This window comes from Macrotis lagotis, chromosome X (genome assembly GCF_037893015.1).
Source record: "Macrotis lagotis isolate mMagLag1 chromosome X, bilby.v1.9.chrom.fasta, whole genome shotgun sequence".
Lineage (NCBI taxonomy): Eukaryota > Metazoa > Chordata > Mammalia > Peramelemorphia > Peramelidae > Macrotis > Macrotis lagotis.
Genome location: NC_133666.1, coordinates 549,646,818 through 549,652,850, shown reverse-complemented (window position 1 = coordinate 549,652,850; position 6,033 = coordinate 549,646,818). Strand labels below are relative to the sequence as shown.

The following is a 6,033-nucleotide window of genomic DNA, read 5'->3' as shown; positions in this document are numbered from 1 at the left end:
TGATATGGTTTCTTACAAATCAAATTAGATGACATAAAGGAATTGCAGCAGAATGAAAGGATTGCTCATGGGTTCTCCTTGGACAAGTGAGTAGAGGAAGAAGCAGATTTGATTTTATTATATATCCAAAGGAAATAGATAAATTCATTGAACAATAGTTGTTGCAGAAAAAAAGTTAAAATGATTAGGTCCTCTAAGCCAATTCATTTACTTGATATCCTGACTTCAGTGAGAAGGAAGGTACAAAGTATAATAGCAAAAACTATAGTTTGAGATCAAGAAATGAAATGGGAGAAAGACATATGGATTATTCAGAAATTTTAGTTCAGTTGTTTTCATGTCTGACTCTTTGTGAATCTCTTTGGGGTTTTCTTCACCATTTCTTGGCCAGAGATTTTTGCCATTTCTTCTTCCAGTTCATTTTACAAATGAGAAAACTGAAGCAAATAAGATCAAGTGACTTGCCCAGAGTCACACAGATAGTAATTATGTGAGGTCTGACTCCAGGCACAACCTAGCTGCCCCTTCATACGTGCATGAATATTTTTTCAAGAGGAGAACTAGAAGGTTCTTGAGTATGTCAAATACCCAGTTATAGCATAAAACTGAATTGACAGAGAATGACTGATGAAAGATAATAATTATAATGATCACATATCAAATTTAGATAATACTTAATGATTTACCAATCATTATGTCATTCAGAATTAGCTATCTTGTGGGTAGTTAGATGATTAATTAATTAGAAAAAGGCCAAAGGAAATATAAAATTAGAAGAAAGAATAATAAGACACTAAATGTGATGAAAGCAGTTCCACTATGACAACATACAAGTGGCCATCTCTGAAAAGTTGAATATGAATTCTTATTTTATTTTTTGATTTATAGAATAAAACAAGCATTTCCATAACATAGTACCATAAAAAGATGATTGCATATGAAACCGCAGATCTCTTATGCACAATTAACTATTTCTTTCAAATATATAACAAAATGTAATATACATTTCTTTTTTTCTTCTTCCCCCTTCCCCCAGATGGCTACCATTAGACACAAATAGGTATGGGTGTGTGTGTGTATATATGTATGCATGCATGTGTATGTGTGTATGTATACAGATACATATTATATATATATATACAAAATTTTTCTATAGACACTTCTATTTTCCAATTTTTTTTCTGGATGCAGATAGTATCTTTCCTCATATGTCCTTTATAGTTAATTTGGGAATTATTTTTTTTTATTTTTAATGTTTTTGCAAGGCAACGGGGTTAAGTGGCTTGCTCAAGGCCACACAGCTAGGTAATTATTAAGTGTCTGAGGCCAGATTTGAACTCAGGTACTCCTGACTCCAGGGCCAGTGCTCTATCCACTGCACCACCTAGCTGCCCCAGGGAATTTGTAATAGTCAAAATAAGTTATTTACTCAAAGTCATTCTTTTTTTTTTTTTTGTATTTGCAAGGCAAGGGGGTTAAACGACTTGCCATCTTGGAAATAAAAACAATATTTGTATAGTATTTTAAGGTTTACACAGCTAGGTAATTAAGTGTCTGAGGCTGGATTTGAACTCAGGTCATTAACTGTCCCTTGAAGTCATTCTTTTTTTTTAAACAGTTGAATTACTTTATTTTATTATTTTAGGTTTTTGCAAGGCAAATGGAGTTAAGTGGCTTGCCCAAGGCCACACAACTAGGTAATTATTAAGTGTCTGAGACCGGATTTGAACCCAGGTACTCCTGACTCCAGGGCCGGTGCTTTGGCCGGTGCTTTATCCACTGAGCCACCTAGCCCCCCCCCCCCCTTTGAAGTAATTCTTAAAAAAAATTGTTGTTACTCTATACAATGTTTTCTTGGTTCTGTTCATTTTCTTTTTCATTATTTCATGCAAATCTTTCCATGCTTTTCTAAAATTATTGAGCTCACCATTTCTTATAGCATGGTAAAATTCCATCATGATCAAATACTCCAAATTGTTTCATCATTCCCCAATTGGTGGGCATCCTTTCAATTTTCAGTTTTTTGCTACCACAAAGAGATGCTATAAATATTTTAGAATATATAAGTTCTTTTTCTTTTTCCCTAATCATCTTTAGAAATGGACCAAGTTGTAGTATTGATAGCCTATTTCTTGCTAAGAAAATCCCAAATGGGGTCACAAAAAGTGACTAAAATTCTAAAATACTAAATACTAAGATATTAAAAATCAGACATAACTGAATAACAACAAAAATTAAAACTCCCTCATGTTTTAGAAAAAAACCTGATGCCTTGGGAGATTAGGTAATTTTTCTAATGGAAGATAGGTTAATACATATCAGAGGTGGGATTTAAAATCCAGTTGTTCAGATTCCAGAGGCAGCATTCTTCCTACTATATAGCAAAGATTTCTCCTGGTCTTCTGGATTAATTTGCCTTATCAGTAATGAAGATGAAGTCTTAGTATTTGGGCTTTTCCATCTCTGTGTTCAGTGTACTAGAACAGAAAGTGACAATGGCAATTAAGAAGATAATGTTGAGAAGAACATCTGGATCTAACCCAATACATGTACAGTAGAAGAAATCCATGTGGGAGTCAATACAATTCAAATTAGTTCCTGATCTCTAAAACAGGGCATGATTCCATAGAAAAATATAATGGGAGAACTGACCAAGGAGGATCCAGATCTTATTTGTCATCTCTGGTGGGTTATACAGATCATGGCAATATTCTCTGTCTTTGGCAGATCTAAGAGATGGGACTTCAGAGAAAGGTTTTAGCCTTGATGACTCAGAGTTAGCAATATATAGTAATGAAAATCTTCTGGTTGACTGAGTCAAAACTAAGTTTTATGCATGTATATGTATATGTATATGTATATGTATATGTATATGTATATGTATATGTATATGTATATGTATATGCATGTATGCATGTCTATATGTATGGCTTTACTTTGTAATTATTTTTCTTGCTATATCTTTTTGTAAAAGCTAATTGATATTAACTAGTTGATTAATATTGGAGAATACACTAGTATTAGAAAGCATAGCTTCTCAAAGTTACCCCTAGAATATACTCAGGAAATATGTAGCCAGCTTTCCTTTAAGGATTCAGTCTACAAGTTCAAACTGGTGTTGAGAGTGAGACTGGAGATGCTGCTATAAAAGGAAAATATCAAATGGTACTTTTGTCAAAAATAAAGGGCAATGAAGGAGAAAGCAACAGCCATGTAGGAGAAAACATGATATAGTGACTGGGGCACTGGAACTACAATGAAGGAAATTTGAATTTGAATCTTACCATAGATATTGTGTGATAATTGGCAGGCTGCTTAACTGTAGTATGCCTCAGCTTCTTCATCTGTTAAGTAAGGGGTGGGACTTAATGTCCTTTCAGGTCAGTTATAAATCTAAATCCATGATTCCAGACATGTTCATTTTAAAAATTATTTCTATAATTTGGTGGTATCCCTGATGACAACATAACAAAGTAAAAGACAAACTTTCACATGTGATTTTCTGAAGCAAAGCTTACTTAACCTACTTCTTATGATTGTTGTTGGGATATTGCTTTATAAAACTTAAAATATTCAAATGTAAATTATTTTAATAATAATTTTATGATATATGATAATTTAAGATATATATGATATGTAATAGTTTTATGACAATTTAACTTTATTGTTCTACAAGTGATTTAGATATTTAGAGAAAATAAGATTCGTTTGTGCCTATTGATTTTTTAAAGGCATTTGATTTTATAGACAAAAAAACATTTTAAAAGACTCTTTAAATAAGGTAACTCCTATTTATACATTACAATAATATAAGATTCTATGACAAATGAGACCATAGAGATCACTTTGTTCAATGGCCCAATGAGCATCAAGTGAAGCATAAAACAGAGAGTCATGTGCTTACCTAAAGAGTTCACCAGTGACATGAAAAATATCCTTCTTATAATCTGAGAAGAAACAGGATTCCCTATAGATGTCAAGGTTATCCAGATGCACCTATTTGTAGATGACACTGTACTCTTCAGCATCAAGTGATGAAATGCCATAAAGCCATCTCAGTGAATTTTATAATTATTTAAAAGAGATTAACCATCCCACTGGGAAAGCAGAGACGATGAGACATACATAGTCTCCAGACTATGACATTCAGGTGTGTGTGTGTGTGTGTGTGTGTGTGTGTGTGTGTGTGTGTGTGTATGTATGTGTTGTGGGTGGAGAGGGGGCTATTTGGGCAGGTGCTAAAGATGAACAATGATAGAAATCTAGAGTCCAGTGGGAGGAGGATTACAAGTTGAATCACAGTTGGGAAATTGGGCAGAATTTTCAAAGATCCTAAACTGTTCACAATTGCAAAAATCTGTTTTTCTTTTTAAAAAGAATCTGTTTTATCAATATCTTTTGTCATGATTCAGTGTGGCATAATGGCTGGAGTCAGGAAAATCTGGATTCAAATTCCGTCTCTGACAGCTACTGGCTGTGTAAACCTGGGCAAATCATTTAATCTTTCAGTGCTGTGGGCAACTCTCTAAGACAATAAGTAGAAAGGTGCTGACTTGCATTAGTAGAGGGAGTTTCCTCCTATGAGAGTTTCCTATACTAATGAAATCACAGGTTCAGTCCTAGCCTACATCCTTTTCTCTTTAAACTATTTCACACTCCATTCCTGCGAAGTGAAAATTTCCTTGTGACAAAGAAAAACAATTAAATAAAAATCTCTGATACAATGATTGTATTTGGTAAGGTGAATAGCATTCTATGCAAACAGTAGGTGTTTAATAAATGCTTGCTTATTTGATTTCTTACTTTGATGATTCTCAGATCCATCAGTGAGGAGGTATGTTTCATCATCTGTTCTCCAAATCCTTGACTGTTTTGCCAGTTACCCCATTTAAAAAAAAAAACTTTTAAAAATTTTAAGGCAATGGGGTTAAGTAACTCGCCCAAGGTCACACAGCTAGGCAATTATTAAGTGTCTGAGGTTGGATTTGAACTCAGGTCCTCCTGACTCTGTAGGGCTGGAGCTGTATCTGCTGCACCACCTAGTTGCCCCCCCCCCCCTTTGGTAGCAAACCCTTTATTTGATTTCTGGTAGTTTTATTTTTTTGACCAAGCAGCTTTCTGAGCAGTTATTTTCTGTGTGGGTCCCTTCTTGGCTGGGGCCTTCTGGTCAAGGTTCTTTGGGGCCCTTCTGCCCCTTCTGCCCTGGAACTGCCTTCTGTCCCTCTTCCTCCTTAGCTGAGATCTTCTTGGCAGAGACCTTGGAGGCCAGTGCCTTCTGGGCAGCTTTTAGGGGAGCCCTCTGGATGGAGGCCTTCTGAAGCATCTTCACCTCATATTTTATAATTTGATTTCTCATTTTCTTGGCCTTCAGGACTTTATAACAGTCAAAATCTGTCATCTTAGCTTTTCTTTCTCTAGCTTCAGTCTTCTTGGCCCATTGCATGGCTTTCTGTTTTTTATTGATCTTTTCTTTCTCCCTAGCAGCCTGGACTTTTTACTTCTGCCTAGCACTGTGCAGGAACTTGAGAATAAAGTCTGTAAGTTATGTACATTGAAACAGCATGGCCTGCCTCCTCACATCACTACATGGGCCATCAACCAAAGCCTTGTTCTGATCAATAACATTGACAAAAGCTACCAACTTGCCTGCCTGAGGCCCAAAGGAAATGTAGGCCACCTGGCCAGTTTCCACAAAGCACTTGAATACCATTAACACGTGGAATTTGGGGTATTTTATCATTTTCTTTAAATTGAAGAGCCTTGCTGAGACTGTGTGCAAATGATTGATGCAAATTACATCAGACTTTGTCTACAACCCACCACCCTGGTCTTCAGAAGTGTTTGGTGGTCAGCCCTTCCATTACTCCCTCTCTCACTCATCAGGATTAAGGCCTTTCCTAATAGATTAGTCTCCACTTGTCTCCACAGTCAAAAAAAATGAATCTAGAAGCCAGTGGGGTTTTGGTATTCTGGGATGCAATGTCTCCATTCTATTGGTCCTTTTCTTTTAATTATTGGTGTAGATTGGTGATG

At 35.6% G+C, this 6,033-nt stretch overlaps 1 pseudogene; it reads right to left on the bottom strand.

The window, feature by feature from the left end:
- Positions 1 to 5,094: 5,094 nt before the first annotated feature.
- Positions 5,095 to 5,710, bottom strand: LOC141502635 (large ribosomal subunit protein eL14 pseudogene; annotated as a pseudogene).
- Between the last annotated feature and the right edge of the window lie 323 nt (positions 5,711 to 6,033).